This window comes from Amphiprion ocellaris, chromosome 13 (assembly GCF_022539595.1).
Source record: "Amphiprion ocellaris isolate individual 3 ecotype Okinawa chromosome 13, ASM2253959v1, whole genome shotgun sequence".
Lineage (NCBI taxonomy): Eukaryota > Metazoa > Chordata > Actinopteri > Pomacentridae > Amphiprion > Amphiprion ocellaris.
In genome coordinates this window covers 11,323,587-11,345,042 of record NC_072778.1, presented here as the reverse complement: position 1 = coordinate 11,345,042, position 21,456 = coordinate 11,323,587, and the positions used below count along the sequence as shown (strand labels likewise).

General features: G+C 39.3%; 1 long non-coding RNA gene across 2 annotated transcripts in view; it reads left to right on the top strand.

Annotated features, from left to right (window-relative positions):
- LOC111588478 (uncharacterized) overlaps positions 1–21,456 on the top strand; it is a 242,339-nt gene that overhangs the window by 80,955 nt on the left and 139,928 nt on the right. For both annotated transcript variants that reach the window (XR_002748182.3, XR_002748183.3), the window contains one exon: positions 18,071–18,227. This is a non-coding gene — a long non-coding RNA (uncharacterized LOC111588478). The remainder of the gene's footprint in view (positions 1–18,070; positions 18,228–21,456) is intronic.

The following is a 21,456-nucleotide window of genomic DNA, read 5'->3' as shown; positions in this document are numbered from 1 at the left end:
ATATCTGTGGTAATTGGAAACATGCAATAATTTACAATTTATCTTACAATTTTTTCTTGAAATTTATTCACACCTAGGGAGTGTTTCCACTGTCCTATGGGGCTCATGATAAGTTAGTCATCAGCTGATTCATCGTCTGCAATCACACATATAGACAAGAAGACTGTATGAACAGCCTACTGTGTTTGTTTTTTTTCTTTTTTTGAATTAGATCACTCAAGCTACCACTACTACATTCTGAACATGAGGTCAGTGGGCTGCATCCCACTGGAGCTGACCTGCACCTCCCTATATCGACATCGCATCCTCCTGGAGCTCAGCTTTGTCTCTTTCAGTATCACAGCACCACCATTTCACATCCAAACACTGAAATCTTCTGTCAGACTCTGTCTCGCGCTGAACGTGAAGTGTCGCCTTCTTTATTTTCTCTTCACCAAACAGTTACACCTCACAGCAGCAGGATCCATGCTGTCTCAAAACTGCGAGTGGTGTGTAATTCACCATCCATATTCAAACATGTCATTGTGATTGAACTTATTATCATTATTATTATTAACATCAAATATTTTATGGTTGAACTGTTTCTCCAGTGAATTCATTGCAGTGAATTCATAGGGTGAATCTGGTATGTATGATTTTTTTCAGCTTAAGTCCACATGTAGTTTCCTCTTTGTTGCTTAAATTCAGTGATATTTGCAGTTGTGGTAATACTGTAAACTTGAACCCATCTATTACCTTAATTTATTAACTAACTTCTGTAGGATCAGGTCAAAGGTGTGAGCATTTTTCAAATCTATGCTATATGTTTCCTGAACCATGAATTAAGTACAAGTAGTAAAAATATCTATTAAAAGCAATAGAAATTAAATATAGTGGTCCAACACTGCTATGTATTTGGGTCACAGTGCTTCAGGTGATTTTTTTTCTTCAACTTAAATGAAAAAGCTGCTTCACTCAAATTACTAAAATGTACAAAAATGAAAATCCTAATGGTATCCCACTGTTTAAATAGATTTAATTTGAGACATCTGAATTTGAAAATTTCACTCATTAAACAGAGTGAATAGAAATTAGTTTGGTATTTGGTATTAGAAAATTTCATCTTTTTCCAGAAACTGAGCCATTGTTAGTCTGGACAATCCACATCCACACAACACAATGCACAGTTTTCCTGGTACTACTCTCTAGTGATGAATTTGTCCCTATTTCTGCTGTCTGCAATGTCCTCTGTGAGCCCAGACCCCACTGGACAACAGCTCCCCCTCCTCACAAATCCCGCTTTAACCCCTGCATGAGGCTAAATTTTAGTGCCGATGCAGGAGTCACAATAACATTCACAGTGTGAGTCATAAAAGTGGTTGCGGTGGTGGGTGTTTGCTTTGAGGTCACGTCCCATCTCCTGCTGGTCAGTGTTCTCATATTTGTAACAATGACAACAGTACTTCCCAGACTTTACCCAAATAGTTTTAGTTGCATGAACCAAACATAATTTACATGTAATTGCCTCGGCCAGATAGTACGGAATTGAGAAGTGTTGGCAGTGAACATTTTAAAATGCATACAGTGTGAATGTTCTGTGTGAAAGCCAAGAAACCATTTCTCCCCGACGGCAAACAAAACATTGTTGTAAAGGAAAGTCATTTAAAGATCGACACAGACCACCGACACATGTACGCATAGTTGAGTATGAGAGTTTTATGGTGTACCTTCAGAAATTAAGTGTCAGACGATTTCTGCCGTTAAATGTGTTAGCGTACCAGACTAAAAATTGTGTAGTGTTTGAAAAGAAAACCAGACATTAGCTAACCAGCTTGCCCAAGAATGATTTCATAAATTATTTTTAATAGCTTCACCACCATAGTTAGCTTTGTGTGCTGCCATTAAACTAGAACATGCAATCTACTCCAGAACTAATTATTGTTGTATTTGTGTGAAGCTACATCCTGACAGATACCAATAAGTTTAGTGTTCTGTAAAAAAAATATCATCCAACTATTGCTGTCAGTCTAGGGATCAACCCATATGGTTTGTTTTAAGGCTGACACTGATACTGATTATTAGTCATCAGTGAGACCCATAACCAATATTTGGACCTGATATTCATAAATGTTGAATATGTCTGATAGCAACAGAAGTGATAGCTGTGCTGTGCCTTTCACTCCGTGCTTTAACATCTTGATGACATTACATTCACTTTGCCAATCTGCTTTAACTGACTGACACGTAACTTTAGCAGAGATACAATCTGTAAAAACTGAACAAGAAGCACAGCCATCTCCACAAATTAGGACATTAGCTACTTTCACGGTGATTAAGGTTAGCTAGTGTCCCAAAACGGATTCTAGTGTACAATTCCATTCCATTCGGTTTAATTCAATTTATTTTTATACAGCGCAGATTCACAACATGTGTCATCCCACAGCGTACATAATACCCTTACAATTGTCAGAGAGCAGAGAACCCAACAATTCAAAGTCCCCTTTGGATTCTGTATGAGCAAGTAGTCAAAATAAAAAATAGAGAGGGGGTTAGGGGGGAAACCTAAGACAGAACCAGGCTCAGGGAAGGTGGCCATCTGCCTCGACTGGCTGGGGTGAGAGTGAGGATGAGTGGGGTGGGGATAGCAGATAGGAGCACGTAGTATGAAGAGAACTATAACAAATAATGCTTTAGCCTTAGCAGGCAATAAAAGTGATAGAACAGGGAAAGATAAAAGTGCTCTTGGTATATAACGTTTAATGTATTCTAGTTTCAGAATTGGTCATTTAGCAATAATCGGTCGTAGTGCCGGCCAAAAAACAAGCAAACCAAACACCCCTAAAGAAACAAACAAACAACAAAACATATTAATCCATGCCTAATGAAAGCTGTGAGAGTGAGCCAGAAAAATAAATTGGTCAATCCCGAATTCTCTATACAGAAAATCATTTAATTTCCTACTTTCCTGTCTAACTACCTACCTGCCACACTGCCCAATGTGCTCAAAGGCATCACTTGAATCTTCCACAAGGCTAAGTGGACACATTGCTAGAGCTAGCCAAGAGCTAGCATCAGAGTGGCGGACCATGTCCAGTCACATGTTACAGTTACACCTAAATGTAAACATCTTGTACTGCAAATCATGGCAGATTATCACATCTATATGTATATTTGTGTATCTTTCACTGCTCTTTGTGGTCTCCATCTTCCTCCAGTTTTAATCCTGGTATGTTTATATTTGTCATCTGTCTGCATTATAACCTAAACAAGAGTTTGTTTGTTGGCTTTGAATGACATGTTTTGCAGATGTGCTGATGTAGCTTATTAGTATGTTTTTTAGAAATTAGGTTGTTTTACTGTGCTGCACTGCTCTCCCCACCAATGCTCTCTCTTTTGTACAAGCGAGGGAACAGGGGGGAACACATTTAACCACGTTATCACCATGGTGAGAAATGGGAAGCTGGAGACATTTTACCAGCCTGGACAATGTCTCCTTTCTTGGATGTGGAGGAATAAAATGTGATCTTTTCCTCCTAGACAGCCACAGACGCCCAGCATGTGGGCACCAACCTGTGAACCTTCAGCTTCTTTTCAATGAGCAACTGTTTTTTTTCCAACTTGGAGGAAATACTAGAGGGGAATTTGACTACTACACTCTTAAGCTGCATTATGCTGCACTGGTTTGGTTTCCAGTTTGTGGAAATAAACCATGCAGACAGTTACCGTAACATCAGAAAGACATAATCACAGACAGAAGAGAAATCTGCTGTGAGATGTCAACCAGAATGACTGAGGAGAATCTTTTCTTGTAGGGCTAGGAGTGAAACGCATTCACAGTTGTCAAGTCTCCCCTGCTTCACAGAGGCAAAAATGACTTTGAAAAACACATATTAAAATTTAATTGTGAATTTTTGATTTGTGACAGTCTGTAGATAGGAGATTTGTCTTTTCAGAACTGTCGTAAGCAGCTTAACAAAGGGAATGTCAGGGGAGCATTAAACATTAAAAGACTTTTCTTGTGACCTTCCCATTTTGTTTTGTTGCCACTGTGAGATTTATGCCTTTATCTAAAACAAGTCTACATGAATGATAAGCTACACTGAGGTAAACACAACCTCAGAGAGAAAATGCTTGTCTGAGTGCTTTAGCTGAAAAATTGAATTCTATTTTGCCCTCTATCACAGCAAGGTTTGTGCTCTCATCATCACCGAGAGAGCGAAGAGAAACCGAAACACATCCACAGAGACAAAAAAAATCCCTTTCTGACCTTTCGGAAATAGCACCTGAGAGTAAATACTTGAATAAATGCCTGACCAAGTGCTTTTTGATGAATGCTACAATCTGAGATGTTGGGTAATTTTATTTTTACAGATCTCATGGGAGAGGGCCAAATGGAGGTGTGCATAATGCTCTTTGTCGCCATTTCAAACCACTGACCTTGACATCTGTAATATAACCTCACACATCCCTCTCAAACCCAGGGAAAGAACACGGTGATGTTGACTTTGGTGCTCTTTAACCATTTAATCATAGATGCCTCGGCAAAAGGCACCTATGAGCAACACTATCCTGAGGTGTGGCCTGAATCTGAGGCTCTACAGGAAATAAAATGAGGGCAAATCCCTTCAATAGGGTGTAATTTAGAGAAAACACATGCTTGAAGACACACAAGGGCTGACAATATCATCTGCTGGGCATTTTATTGCAGAGCCTCAACAAGTCAGACCCTCTGTTCAGATTTATCTCAGTAGAAGCAGATATAACAGCATCTGTAAGCCTCATATGGGGAGACGACTTAAAAAAATGGAAATTTATACAGTTTGAATGGGAGGAACGCATTGCAGCAGTACTGTGTACTCGACCATGATGCATGGCACTCTGGTGATTTGTCTTCAGTCTAACAGGTAATTAATTTTCTAGTGTGGGTCAAGAGATTACCAGAAAGGATACAAATCCTCTACACGTACTTTTTCCGTTGCATTTTATATTTGCTGGCTTTATGCTGTAGAAATACATGATAATTGTAATGCAATAAAAATGAAAAACTGGCTCTCAAGTTTTTAAAATCTGATTATTAATGAGGCAGCGCTCCTCTTGACAGTTTACGTTGATGTTCTCTGTACCTATATTGATTACTTTCACACCACATGCCAGCACATTGAAATGCACATTGACCAGATATTGCAAACATTAGCACAACTGTACATAGGCGAGTTACTTGGCTGTGTTTCTGCATTGGAGAAAAGGATTTTTGGCTTTTCATACAGTATTCACTCATCTGTAGACAGGAGTCTCACTGTCTGTTTCTGTTAGTTCTGATTTTGAAAGGACGTCAGCTTAGTGTGTCGTTCATGTGCTACTTTGACCATTTGCTATCCTCAGCCTTACCTGTGTATCTTTTTGCAGAAGATCTGGAACTGCAGTTGTTTATCATTATAAGTAGATTTTGATATTGCTGTTTGTACTACAACTACACACTTCCAGTATATACCTACAAAATTCTTTTCTTTGGAAATACATCTGGAGAGTGATCTGTTTCCAACATACTAGTACAGGGTTACCATCAGATTAGGCCTTGAACTTGCGCACCATGTATTGGTTCATTAATACTCCACCCAGTCCACCATTATGGTCGCATATTTTTTTAATCCAGTTTTTTAGAGGAATTTTTGCCTTGATTGGGGATACAGTCTGAGGGGGCAATAAACAGCAAGTCCTGTACTACCTCAGGCACTTAAGCTCTTATACATCTGAGGTCTGATCATCCAGAAGAGCTATAGGAGCGCCCCAGCCATGTCTTTTTGATGGAACAGCTGGCACAGGCCAATAGGAGACTGTTGGCATCATCGACTCCTATTGCATTTGTCTTAATACATTGTGAGTACTGCATTACTCTCAGTTAATCTACTCAACCGTCGCTGAGTTGCCTAATTTGCAGGTGAACAGTACATATTGCATGACTGTTTCGTAACACCTTAATTTCACAAATACAGCTGCAGAATGCTTTACAAAGACAGGAGTTGATTTAGCTGTCATTACTGTAAAGTTGCTGAAGCAAAGCCGAAAAGTGACCACCGTAAAGTCGTGCAAATATTCTCTAAAATAGTATGTCATTAAGTTAATATTACTCATGAAGTAAAAGCAGGATTTTGCTGTTGCAATTATCAGAATAATTGATGTAAACAAACCTTAACAGTATGAGAAAGTATTAAAATCACAGATTTAGTCGCTATCTATTGATCCCTTTATGAAAAGACCCATTAAGTACTTTGGAAGTGATAGCAAGTTCCACACCCGTGTTTCAAGTTCTACTCCTGAGGTGGCCTTTGTGTTTGTGTTTGGATCACAGATTGTGTCTTTAAAGTGGCTTTCAGTAAGACCGCTGTGTGTTCATTTTGGCAGCATGATTGACGCTCAACAGTCAGCGCTTTGGTGCCTTTGAGATCAGTGAGCCAAGGATTTTTTTTTCTTAAGTGTCTTGCCAAAGATGCACCACATCCTGTCCATCCAACAGTTTTCCTCAGAAAATCCAACCAGTCACTTGGCATCTTCCATAAACTGGCTGCAAGTTGTGAAAAGTTGTGAGAACATGCCTTGCGAACCTTTTCTGTGCGTCCTGCTGCACTCACATTTATTTTCCTGTTTGGCCTTCATCTTCTAAGACTGTGTCATGTCACTCTTCTTTTTTTCTCGCTGGAAATGAAATAGCTGTGAAAAGGTGAATTTAGTTTTATTAATAAGAAGCCAACGGGCTGTGCAGCGTCTTCAGAAATACGTTATACAACAGTGAAATTCACAGTCACAGATGAAGCTGCCAGGTTGCTGTATGTTTGTATATATACTAGGGCTGGACCCGAATATTCGGTCGTGACGATGGTATCCGAATATTTATTTTGAGATCTGAATATTTGGATATATATATATATATATATCCTTTACCGGATTGCTGTTTGTGATGTTTTGGTATTTTCAGTTGTGAAGCAGCTGTTGCACATTAATCTTAAGATAATCGAGTGTTGCCTTTGTATGTACACTTCACTCTACTGAAGAGCTTTGCCTGCGCTCCCCACTCTTCTTTTTAAACTGAGGAAATGAATAGCTGTGGGAGTTTAATGCATTCATGTTCCCTGTAAATTGACTTTTAATATAAAAAAGATTAAAATCAAGAAGAACCATCAATAATTGAAAGAAGCATTAGGCAAACAACACACACAAACGCTGAGATCAAGAGAAAGACGGATCGGCAAGACACAAAGGACACAATTAATGATAGAAGGGAGCAGCTGCTTTGAAGGAGGGCAGGAAAGGCAACAAACTGCAGAAATGTTTGAGTGCTAAAGAAAAACAATTGGTTAAATCCACTCCTGCTGCTACTGCTGCTGCTGCTATTTTAATTGAATTTTGCCTTGTTAATTTATAACGCGCCTTATTTATACAAAGCCTATTTCATTTACTATATACATGAAAAGGCTGCCTCCCGACTTTTAATAAGAGCCGTTCCCTTCGTTTTATCAGGATCAAGTGTTAATCGTTCATTTCAGCACCAAAATTACAAAGGAGACTGGAAGTTGCAGAATCTTTGTTTTGTAAGAGTCGAAACAAGTGTGTATCCTCTAATTAGTGACTGGACTGGCAAATTTGAAAAGGATGCATGAAACTGTTGTGCAGCAGTTTTATTGAAGCTGTGTATATATTGTAACTGTGATCCTCTTAATACTGACTGAGGTTTTGCCTTTATGGAATATGACCTTGTAGCCGGTGTGTGACACTGGTCCAGTGTTGTGGAAAGTGAGTGACTCGAATGTGTAAGTACTAATGTTTCCAGCATATAGACATAGCCGTTGTCCACGCCGACAGGAATGACTAAGTTACTGAAATCAGCCATTAGCTAAAGGTTAAAATGTTCTGTATGATGTTTTCTGCCCTAAAATAAAGCAAATAAGTGCCTGGTTCATGCAATGCTACAACTGTGTTTGTCTGCCTCCAACTAATCACTGCTGGAATGGTAAAGACAACGGCAATGCTCAGTTTCATTTGCTTATAATTACTCATAGTTACACTGTTTAAAGTGAATTTAAAAAAATACAGAAGAGGTGCTTGATTTAAATATATACATTTATTTTTGTGTATTCCGAAATATACATCAGCCTTATATGTAGGAATTTCACAATTTAGTAATTTTTGCTGCAGATCTAATTCAGGTCTTTTACTTTTTTGTCTGCCGATTCCGAGTCCCAATCTGATACATTTTACTAAATAATGTGCACTTCAAGTGCATTAAAGTTATTAAACTTAATTCACTGTAAATGCTTGCCGACTATATAGCTCTGCATTGCACATAGAAAGCAGTTTTTGAAAAAAGAATGCATTTTTGCATTTTTTACATGCATGTCAGAAAATGCCTTGTAGATTGACTGTATTACCTGGTTGTTCCTCCAGGTGGTGCCTCTTACAGTTTGCTACTGTAGCGACCCCAACAGGCAGTTCATGTTGGCAAGCAGAGAGCAGTGTGAGAGTTTCACTGGCAACTGGCACCAGGCAAAGTCTTCAGTGATGCTAAATGTCCTGTACAGTAAATAAATACAGTCTAGACATTGTTAATGTGGTAAATGACTATTGTAGCTGGAACCAGCAGATTTTTAATGGAATATCTACATAGGAGTATAGAGGAACATTTAAAGCAACCATCAGTCCTGTGTTCTAATGCTACATTTTGTTAGCTAGTTGTGTTGAAAGGTTAACTGATGATTAGAAAACCCTTGTGCAATTACGTTAACACAGGAATAAAAGTGTGAGTTTTCATGGAAAACATGAAATTTTCTGGGTAACCCCAAACTTTTGAGCATATATATGTGTGTGTGTGTGTGTGTGTGTGTGTGTATGTATATATCTAAATGCATATTGGACCTATTGCATGCTCCTTTATTTGAATGCGGGGTTACTATTCACTGGAGTTGAAGGCTTTCTGCAGTTTGTTCTCTGCAGGCTAATAAAAAATATTTCAATATTTCATCTCCAGCTGGTGAAACTTTTCAAAGCTTCACTGAGGAAACTTAGAAGTGATCCTTCTTAATGCTTCTTTCACAGCATATTTGCTCCACAATACTTTGTGTCTTACCACTTTTTTATTGGACTGGAGCTGACAGGCAGTAAAATGCTATTGACGTGTCAAGCCACTGTCAGTCCTCATCAGCTGCATCTCACTAGTCAAGTCAGTTATCCAAGAGGACATTACTGTTTGCCAATGGACTATTGATGGACATGTTGGTGTGTTAATATGGATGGCCTCTGGAGTGCGCATTTATATTTTGGTTTTATTTAGAGGTCGACCAATATATCGGCCGGCCGATATTTTGGGCCAATATGTGGACTTTTTTCAATATCGGCCATCGGCCGATATTTACAAATAAAAAGCCGATTTGTGATCAGACACCCGTACGGGCAGCTGCCGCGACCGCTTTTCCCTTAGAAGGACCCCTGGCACTCAGAGCGGTTTATCTAAAGATTTGTAATGTTTAACTGCACTACGTTATTTAATTTAATTAGCATTTGTTACAGTTTTTATTTTGTGATCATGTTTATCTTTTATACTTGAATGAGCAATTGCACTTTCAGGTTACTTTTTAATTGTATTTTTTGTAAACTTTAAGTATTTTTTTTATGTTATTGTACTTTTTCACTTTTTGTGTTCAATAAATGTTAGAGTTCTACTAGTGTATTTAATTTGTAATATATACATGTATATACTTTTAGTGTTTAAATTGTCTTTTGTAATCGATGTGCTTTTAAAAAAAAAAAAAAAAGAGGATATCGGCCTTAAAAATCGGCTTCTACAATCGGCTTTAGATATCGGCAATTGGCTGAAAATTTTTTTTAAAAATCGGTATCGGCATCGGCCTTTGAAAATCCCATATCGGTCGACCTCTAGTTTTATTTTCTGCACGCGCATCCAAACTAATTTAAAAAGACAGATGGCTATGCTTATTAAGTAGCATCTAGAGAGACAATTAGAGAGGCTACATGCAGGAGCCAGGGCAGTGAGACCTGCACCTATTGGGAATCAATGACCCCCACACAATGAATTCAACTTGTTGTAACAAATTGTATTGATTCTTGACAATCCAGCAGGCTTCATTGTTTTGTTATTAAGAGGAGTCATAAATCTGAGCTGCAAACTTCCTGTCATGGGCGTGAAATATCTTCCAAACAGGACTTTTTTTTTAGTGCAGCTAGATTTTTGATGAGGATCAAGTAAACATAATGAAAGCCCGGAAAAGTAACTCAGCACTTTCTGTCACCTCAAGGCTGCCACGCCTTGGACTGTACGAGCAGCTTCAGCAGAAAGAACTGCTGCGACAATGAGTGATATGTTGAAATACAATAAGGCTCTTTATGCTGTGGTGCCATTCAGTTACAATTACTGCTGCATGCTACAGATTTGATTTAGTGCATCCTGAAGAAGCGCTGCAGTAAAGCTCTGCCACATATGTTAACCAGAACCATTATAAATATGTGCAGCTCTGGCAGAGTAATTCAGAAAAGCTCAGTGATTTGACTGGAAGCTCATTTCTTGATCACTTTCCGTCTATCACGGAGCACCGAGATCATTACTAGCAGGCGGGCATGGAGACAACAGTATTAGTTCCAAGCCAGAGTCTCTCAGGTGCATTTCAGATCCAGTTAGAGCCTCTCACTTGTCTCCTGAATTTATTCTCATGTGAACAGACAGTACAAAGAAGGTAAGCTGTTTCTGTTTAAAGAGACGTGCTGCAATCACGATCGTCTGTGCCTTCCTATATATTCAGTGAGGCATCCTGCTGAAAAAAGTAGCTCTGGGTAGCTAACATGGCACAATTGTTGTGAGAAATAGCAGCTAATGGCAGTGATGCTACTAACCCACATCACATGAAATCATCTCCTGCAGGTAGCGAGAAATGACCTCTTTATTCCAATTATTTGACTCCACCTGATGAGACAATCTGAAAGCTCAATTGGACGAAATCAAAAATAATCTTTCTTAATTTCAGGTCATTTCAAACTGCCGTGTTTCCCATTAACACGGCTCTATGGGTCATGCTAACTTTGCACTTTCCCTCTTTGTTGTATGGGTATGGGGAAAACAACATAAATAACAATGCATATCACAGCCATTAGCCTGCTTCCTGCAGCTTTCCGAGACAGGCATCTCCTCTCAAAGTATTTTCCTATTTAACCAAACTGCAGCGATGCATTTTCTGTGAGATTATGTTTGTTTGTGGCTTATCACAAATATGTTTCAAATTGACATTTCTCTTTTGTTAATATTATTGCCTCACTGCTGTTTCTGTTTAGTTGACCCACCATATATCAGACGAGGCGGGACTTTAAACCCTGGTAACCTATAAAACCCAGGAGAGACGGAGAAGAAACTTCAAACAGGTTGTTAAAGGGTCATATTTTGACACCAACTGTGCTATTTTTCTGAAGTTTCTAATGTAATTCTTGATCCTTAAAAAATTTGTAACAATTATGTAGTTGTTATAGTATAGTAGTTATGATACTTTCTGAAAGCTAACCAGCAACTGGTTTTGGTGTGAAACCTGCAAGGAAGCATCATGACTTATGGTACCATCTTTCCCTCCTAACTCCTTACACAGACTTTATGGTTTCGTCGAACGAGAAGCCTTAACTACTATGTCACAGTCTTACCTGTCAGGGAGAAAATACGTTTCTTTCAGAACATAAATACCACACACAGGTGTTATTAGCATTACAAAAAAAAACTTATTAGCATGTACAAGATTAAAATTATCACTGTAGAAACCCTGCTGTTTAACAATTTATAGGCCAGACATGAGATATATGTCAGATATTTAGTTAGTAGTAATTAGTGCAGAAACTCAACTGACAGAAAAACTTTTCTAATAAGAAAAAAAGACATATTATTAGCACAATGTAATACATTTTCTAGTTGGAGCCTTCAGATCTGCTCAGCTGTGAACAAATGTACATTTACACCCTGAATGAACCGCTAGCTAATTGTGGTCTCTGAACTAACAGGTAGCTTTCCATCTGAGGATAATTAATGGTTTCAATGAATTTTGTGCATTTTTTTCACCCTGAAACAGCTTCTCATGTTGATATTTGGCTCATAGTAATAACCCTCTCTTGTGTTGCTTGAGTTTTCAAGTGACATCATTACTCACGTGGATAGCTCGACAGAACAATGTGCCCATTTGCATATGCATCACACTCATTAAACTTCAGATGGATTTAGTCTCATAGGAGAGGAATAATTAAGTTGAAATCAATACTAGAATTGCAGAGGTGAAACTGGAGTCCACAGTACATTAGCTATAAAGTATTCCCACTGCAAAAATCCTTATCTCTGCTCTCTGATCACCCTGTAGGGAAATTGACTTCATCCTCCGAGAGACGTAATTTCAAATATAACTCTACACTTTAAATGTGGCAATTACAGCCATTTACAGACATGAGCTGATGTCTTAAATAAGCGCTGTGGAGATAATCGGCCCAAGACAGAGATATACTGAGGCTGCAGAAATAACAAGAAGTTGAGGCTTAAAATAAAGACAGAAACGTGTGCATTTTGGAAAATTTAGAGAATTTAACTTAAATTTAAAGCAGAAGAAACAGCGTTTAATCAGCATATACTTATTTCACTAGCTGCTAAACAAAGAGAAGAAGTTCATGTAAATTATACATCTAGGGAAACAAAGAAGTCGGTTTTTGGCATTTGACAGACAGAGAAGAAAGAGACTGGAGAAGTGGAGGAAAAAGACAAAGGTCTGCTGCTGATTTGATCCCTGGGGACTGACGGATGAGCTTTAGCCAACCGAACCACAAAGACACTTCCGTTATACAGCTCGTCCTAACAGGCAATATTACCTTAAACACAACAGCTACCTTAGTGTGATTTTTGTTGTATAACAGTGGTAAAATTAGCAGTGCTGGCCGCAACTTTTCAGATAATTACACCATCTGGCGCTCGCATGTATCTCCTGCGTACCAGATGGATAATTTGTTACTCTAAGGTTTTAAGACTTGGAACAGAAAACTGAGGTACATTAGATACATATGTGTTTTTTTAGGCGTGTCTAAATTATTATATAACAGTGGTTTACATCAAATAGATTAAAGTAGTAGTTGGGTAGTTGGACCTTCTTTGAACTCCTAATGTAGGTAATTGCAAAGTTATTAGACTATCTACCCAATATTCAATGCACTCCACTGTTTTTATTATTATGAGTAGGTTACTGTAGCTGCAGCTTGTACTGTACATCAGTGTTGCATCTGTTTTTCCTACTTGCCTCATTTTATACCTCCCTATACATTGAATCCACCTGTTAATTGTTGTTTACGTCCCCCTTATGCAACCAAACCAGCTCTGACTTGCACAGGACCTCTGCACTGGGACACTGGCAGAGGATCCTTTGGGTCCTGTGGGTTGCAGGGTGGATCCTCTGTGGTTCAGGCTTGTTCCAGCGCATCCTGTTGATGCTTAAACAAATTGAGATTGGGGGAGTTTTGAGGCCAGATTGATGCTTTGGGCTTTTTGAGGTATTACTTAGAGCTGTTTCTGAGGAGTGGTGCAGTAGGGTGCATTGCCCTGCTTGGGGTGGGGGGGACTGTCACAGTCACATCAGCAGCCCAGTCACATCAGAAATTGTGTATCAGCTACGTTGGTCTGCAGCGTAAAACTTATCATAGTCATGAAGAAGATTGTGAATTGTTATCTTTTCATCAACCTAACCAAGTAGGTTTGGTGCCTCAACTGAACCAAATATTTCTGTAGTTTAAATAAAAGGAGACAGTAACAGAAAACAGCAAGAGAATGAAAGTAAACTGACAAAATACTCCACAAAACAATGGGCCCATGTGGATCCTCAGTTCCCTCATGAAAGTCCTGTGAGTTCATTCTCCTTCGCCTCCTATGTGGACCTTGTTGCTGTACTTTCATGGCTCACATGACATAACAGGGATTAGTCACATGATGGATAGGCAGAAAAAAACATTGTGAAACTAATATTTTATGCACTGTGGACCAGCAGAACTAGACATTGTGTTGTGACCTGTCAGTGGTTATAATGTTGTGGCTGATTGGTGTATGTGCATGCTTATGACATATCTTTTCTCTAATGCGCTGGGTCAGACCTACTTACACTGCCTTATTACTTTCGACACATGATTGACATAGGTCATTATTTGGAAGCAGCAGCATTGACTGAAGGCGGAGGCAAAGAGGAAGTGTTTAAGAGGCTGTGGATAACAACACAGGCAAAAATGTTTTTGCAAAGATTGCAGGAAATTCCTCTTTTACCTGAATAACGAGATAACCTGACAGCGTAACAGCACTGTAGTCAAACATTAAGGATTGTACATATAGCCTGCACATACAGCCTGGCTGTTTTCATAAAAATTTCAACATGTCTGAATAAACTGTGAGATTGAGCCTTAAAAGTCATCTACGTCTGAATGACACGAAGCAGTACTTGAACATCTCGACAAGGCCAACAGCGACCTATTCGCCATCTGAAAAGGCGTACAGTATGTGTAATTTTTTGTATGCTTGCTCTTGGCACTGTGTCTAACCACACAGCGAGTCAGATTCCTTTTACTGTGTGCAAAGTTGATTTATTAGTCAATTTTGATTCTGATCCTCATTGCTCAAAAATTGGCATGATTTAGCTTGTACTCTGTGGAAACCCCCAGACATTTGGAGCTATAGTGGAGGATTTTGTTCCTCCACCCACACTTACAAAATTAAAAGAGTGAAGTCACGATTAAACTGATACTTATGAAATGCTTTGTTGACAACAGGGGTGGATGTAGAAGCTTGGGAATGGGGAAAGCAGTTTTAAAGAGTAAAAATGTGCCAAGACTCCAATGCGAGCCTTGATTCTTGACAATGATATGCTGTATATTATTTATAGTCGCACTAATTTATCCAGTGTAATACAAACATAGAATGGGTTTAAATAGTCTAATCTAAACATGTATTAATGAGTGTTGGTGTTATTTCAACATCCAGTACATTTGCGGAGGCATTCAACACCATTTGAAGATCAGTATGATGGTTTCCAACACAGGGATTGATTTGTGGCGACTTGTCACAGTATCGATAGTGACCACCACATGTAGATTTTTGTTTTTATTCACTTTTTTGAATAGGTAAAATCTTACATAATTGGTGAGCTCTATTCTCCACTTACTTTTTCTTTGTTTGAATTATGATGACATGAACATGGACCCGAATCAAAACATGCACAGGTGGAATGATTGGTTTTTTCCCCTCAGAAGTCGATTTTGGAGACCCAACTTTTCCATTAAGGTGCCTTTTTTCTTTTAAGTTTTAGGTATACTTATAGTCTGGCTTGTAGCTGCTCAGTAGCCATAACTGTCTCAACCTACTCTGTTGTAATGAGAAGAGAGACACTGTGGTAACGCTGCATGAACCAGGCCTTTATTTCCTTTTCTGGTGCAGCAAACACAGTAGACTGGATTAGGATCATTGTTTGGGCCTGTTTACACTTTTTGTGGCTGATTACAGTAGCTTAATCACCTCTGTTGGCATGCACATCATGGTGGCTGCAGCTATGTGTTGGTATGTTATTTCTCCAAACACGCAGCTCCTACTGCCAGCTCCTATTAGCGCATGCTTTGAATCGTGCTTCACAGGCTAATTGTTTGCTGAGTTGAATTCTCAAGGAGGCAGACCATTAAATTAGTGAGATGAAATAACAAAAACAACTGGCCTTCTACTCTCTAGTCATCGATAGCCAATATAGCCAATGAAAATCTTCTGATTGTAAATCCAAATAACCTACAGCGGTGAACAAATTATAAGGCAGCGAGCTCCTGGACATAAACATGTCAAAGGCCTCAACCAATTCTACATAGAAGCAAGATACCCAGACTGATAGGGACACAAAGGCAGCTGCTTAGTTCATGTCTTTCTTCTTTGTGTGTTTGTTTCTTCTTTCTGTTTGTGGCCATTTGTCATCTCAGTTCATTTTATTGACCTTCCAGCAACTAATGTTACTGGACATTTCATGCAGATGTTTGTATGGGTTGGAGGAAAGCTTAACTCACTCTGTCCCCATCACAGCTGGAGTGAAATGACGGCTGAGCTCCTGCTTGTCATGTCCGGCTCAAACACACTGAAGCTATCAGAACTGACGGACCATGCAGACGAGCAGATTCTGTCCCTATCAGCAATTTATGAACGCAGATGCATCCTGTCATCAAAGTGTAGAACATTAGAACAAAACAAACATTAAAGCTGCTTTAGTCGCTAGTTCTGTCAGCCCGCTGCCAACATTAAGTGTTAATCAGCCAACAATTGTTACACTTGGAGGCCAAATAAATTAAAAAAATACAAGCACCACAAGAGGAAAAATACATAAACTCACATTCCTCACTGCAGCTGGCATCCATGAAGTCTGTGCTTCTGTGCATAAGCAGCACAAAGTTAAATACGAGTGTGCCGTCCTTGGCAAGTAAAGGCGATACTGATTATGATTCAGCCGTAGCAAACACCCAAATCCCTTTAGAGCCCCGGCAAGTGGATTCACTGTCAAGGTCCGGTGGTGACAACAAGACTAATTACTCCATAATGGGAATCATCCCTCTCTTTCAACCCAAGACAGCATTCCTGGATTGCTGAGAACTGGCTGGGTGATTACAATGTGGCCTCAAAAGCATCGGCCATACATACAGATTAACTGGGGTCCAATCCATCAAAACAGAGAGCAGGTTGTTACCACGATGAGTTAGCGTGCAGTTCCATCAAAATGCCCCCTCGGACAATTTTGTCTGGCCTGACTTTGTTTTCTTGAGGGTCTGTGAAATGGGCCCTTACATATGGTAACACATTCAAAAGCCTTTACATCATCCGCAGCCTGAAAGTGAGATGAGAAAGTTTTGGAGGGAACTTTTGCTCTTTGATGTATTCATTTACATGTACAGTAGATTTGTCTGCATCTCATGTTCATCCAAAGAAACTCGCCCCTCTGTTCAGCGCCATTAAAATCTTGAATGACGTGCAAAATGGAAATAAAATCAGTTTTGGTGGGGTTTTTTGAGTTGTTTCATTTCATATGACTTTGACAAAGACATTCCCTGTGTGGAATACTGCTACTGTAATTGGTTTTTGAATGAGATAAATGAAAGTGTCAAAAAATATCAAAATTTTTCAAGTATAATCAAGCAGATAGTGGACTGGAACACTTATGTGAACAACTGTCAGACCATCACAACAGCTGGATAATATGCAGGTAAGAAATGTGGATCAATAAAAGCAAGTGGAAATTGGATTTCCATTCTGTGTAATCAATGAATCTCAGGCTGCATTTCCCAAGATAAAAGAAACAACACCAAGCAATCTGAATAAATTAAACTTTTAATATTCTTTGAATTTCAGCAGAAAGGGCTGTCAAAAAATAATTGAATTATTTCATGTATTTAAAAAAGAGAGGCTTGGCTTCTCATTTTTCCTGCGCTGGCTCCACAGCCTTACAGCAAACACTTAAATCTTCCACCAAAATCAATTTCTCCCTTCAATAGATTTCTCCTCCAGAGTTGTTCTCGTCACATTTTAAAGCTGTTTATGTATTACTCTGTCAGCTGACAGCTGGCATGAAGTGCAGACTGACATTTGAGAGTGGATGGACAGCCTCCGTCCGCCAGCATGAGACAAATGTGACGAGCAGTGAGGCAGAGAAGCAAGCCGGCCGGTGATTGATATAGGTGCCACTGCGAGAGGTCAGAGCCATGCCTCAAAAAACGGGGCCATCGATTCTCCTGCCCTTTAAACAAACAAAGGGACATCTCGGCGCAGAGCCTTCGCCGTGCTGTAACGGGTTTCTTCGGGCAGTCCCTCCAAAATAACCCCTCGCATCAACATACAGCTCAACTGTGATCAAACAGCTACATTTTCATCCCTATATATGTCAGTATTTTTGCATTGTCACCGAGCGCCGTGCAGGGCCGGAACCCAATTTTGCCTCGCTTGGAGAGAAAAGCACTGCACTATTTTTAGTTTTAATGCCTTTCCTCTGTCTCCATTTGCCTCATGTCTTTTTCCTGATAGGACGCCGTTGAGAGCTGCTGGGGCATTGCCGAAATCTATTCCCCTCCCGCTAAGGCAGCTGTTTAGAGGCTCTCATTAAGCAGAGAGGACTGTAAGAAAATCAGCATGAAGAGGAGGGCGACCACATCCCCCAGCAACACCCTGCACCCGATCTGAGGTGAGAGAAATCACAGCAGACATACAAATAGAGAAAACAAGTCTTCAAGTCCCCCCCCAATCTCTTGGTGGGCTAATAAAGTGAAATGAGGCCTATCATTTATCACATGTGTGCCACTGGTGGGATCTAAAAGGAAAAGTGTGTGGAAGGCCGGACACATGTTTGTGAGGTGATTATCTCTATAAACGCAGAGGGAACTGGTTGCGCGTGGAGCAGTTGGTGGGCTGCAGTAAAGGTCAGGCTGTAAGAGTGAGCGCGAGAGGTCTCCGCCACTTCAAACATCCAGCTTCACAATATGCACATGGTTCTGGTTTACATCCACGTCGCCCTGCGGTTCAGCTGGCATATGTTAGTGCCAGATAACCTCAAATATAAAGACCGCAATCATCATTTTTCTTCCATACTGCTGACCACTCCACACGATCTCATATCAGAAATATGCCTTTGTTGCAGCCATGTTGTTGCCATATGAAACCGCATTTGAAGAAGTTTTTTTTTTTTAAATGCCAAGGCAGTGTTCCTAAGATGCAGTTTAGATTCCAACTTGTTTCTTTTTCTGCAGTTTGTTGGTGTTAACAGCTTAAAGCAAAAATGCTGCATACTTTTTGCTGCTCAGCTGCGTTTTTAGATTTCATTTTGTTGCTCTCAGTCGATTAATAATGCAACAGAACTGACTCCACGTGAAAACATTTGCTGTTTGAATGATGACCTAAAATATCAAGCCGATAATAACAGACAGTAAAGCCAGATGTATCAGTATTATTATATAGCTAGTGTATGTCCTCTGATCTGCACTTTCTGCAGTTTATACTCCGAAATTTTACGCAGATAATCTTAAATGGGCTGATTTGTTAGTTAAATGGACTGTTATGTTGTTTGCAAGGTGTGTACATTCAAAGGACACTGTGTTTAATATTGTACTATTGCTTCCTCATAAAACTTTTACAAGGCCGATTGTTGATATATTTAACTTGTGTGTTGTTTACGTCAGCGTTAAGAGTCTTCTTCTTCCTCGTTTTTGTTGGTATATGTACATTGATTTTAGTATAACTGCTGCCAACTGTTGTTCATCTAGATAGCATAAAATCATGTGTGCGTGCTTGTGCTTGTGTGGGGAACCACGTGAAAGACGTCTTAACCGCAATGAGTGGTGAGAGCAAAAACACCAACACAAATATCAGTAAATGCATTTTATTCAAACTCATAAATGTTACAAGTGTTCTGTAGTTAGAAACAGTTTTGTCAGCAAATGGAAAAACATGCACACTCATTAATTTAGCAGTAATGTTTCTTTGATTGTTAATATGGCCGAATGTAACGTTATGTAAGTAAATGGTCTTCATTAGTTTCTACCAGCTGTCAAATGCATTTGTTCTCATCACACACATCTTTTAAGAATAGCTAGTTTGAGATAGCTTTGCAGATATTTTATTGCAAGTGTCAAAAATTTCTGTTTTTGTCAACATACATTACCGTTAAAAAGCTTGGGGTCACTTAGAAATGTCCTTAATTTTGAAAGAAAAGGTTTTTTTTTTCTGTGAAGACATTAGATTAATCAGAAATCCAGTCTAGACATTGTTCATGTGGTAAATGACTATTCTAGCTGGAAACAGCTGATTTGTAATTTAATATCTACATAGGGGTACAGAGGAACATTTCCAGCAACCATCATCCTGTGTTCTAATGCAACATTGTGTTAGCTAATGGTGTTGAAAGGCTAATTGATGATTAGAAAACCCTTGTGAAATTATGTTACCACTTGAATAAAAGTGTGAGTCTTCATGGAAAACATGAAAGTGCCCCCAAAGTTTTGAATGGTAGTGTATGTTGTTTGCTGTAACTCAAATGTTATGCCGTCATCAGCCTTTGAACTCTCACATCAGGCTCCGTCACTGACGCTAACGGAAATACAATCCGTCAACATTCACTCCGTATTAGATGTGCTGTAAATGTCCACTAATGATTTAAACAGAGAGCATTTGATGGCATTTAATGAAGCAGATTGCAGCATTTCATTGTGATTATCCAGATGGCAGCGGTATTTCCCCCTCCGGGCAGCAAACATTAATTCCCTGTGATTAATTTTATAGGACTGGACTGGTGCAATTTACTGAAGAAATCTAATAAGACCTTTGAGGAGATAAATGTACCTTACTTACCGGCATTGAAATAGCTGTGCAGTCCATGATTCAGCACTCTCTTTGTTCACAGTAATGTGCTGCGAATACAAGAATGGGGAAGGAATTACACTGCAGCATTTTTTTTAACAAAGATTCTCAGCATTTCTTCTTTCATTGCATTGCATTGTGTTGTCACAACAGCACATCAGTTTTTCTTGTTCAGTGACTAAATGTTTGGTATTTCACGAAAACTTTCAGCATTTTACATTACAGCATGCAGTAAGTTTTGTTCTGAGGAATTCCTTTTAAGAACAATAATTTATTTATTATTATGATGGGGGAAATATGTCATAGAAACACCAAAAGTCATCTTATAAAAACAAGAAAATAGTTTTTTTGTCCTTGTGGCAGCAGTGCACTGCAGTAGACTTGTTAAAGGTAATAACAATGCTTTTTTTTTTTTTTTATGAGACCTCATGTAGAATGTTGTTCTCCAAAGAGTTTTCATGACATTTCTGTTTGTCATGGGGCCACAATACCTCTGTAGCCGCCTTAAGAGCATCACAGGACAGGAAAACTCTTCAAAGAAGTTCCTTTAAGTAGATTAGCAGCTCCTCTAGGAAAGGTTATTGATGTTTTGTTGCACGTTTTACAGAACCGTAAATCCATTTAACCCCAATTAACATACGGAAAACTGACTTCCTTCTTTGTTGCGTAATAAATAAAGCCCTAAATTTGTATCTCTCTCACTTTACACGTCCCAAAACAACTGAGAAACAAGCCAGGCAGGAAGTAATTGAGACGAGCTCTCAGCAGGGTGTGGGCCTGGGTGATGTAAGACATGAGTGTACTGTACTGCACAGCGAGTGGAAAGGTCATCAGTGAGAGACCCATAAATTGTTCTGACACTCAAACGCTCAGGCACATGTTTCTAATCAGCTTGGCTTCAAATAATATTATGGTTGAAGAACTCGCCGCCGCAGTCATTAGCTGTTATCAAAGACTAACTTTAGTGTGGCAGGGGGCTTACGGGTTTAAAACCGCTGGGAACTGGAGGCATGAAGAATAATTATGTACGTTCATGGTGAGTGGTTCAGGCAGGTGGAATG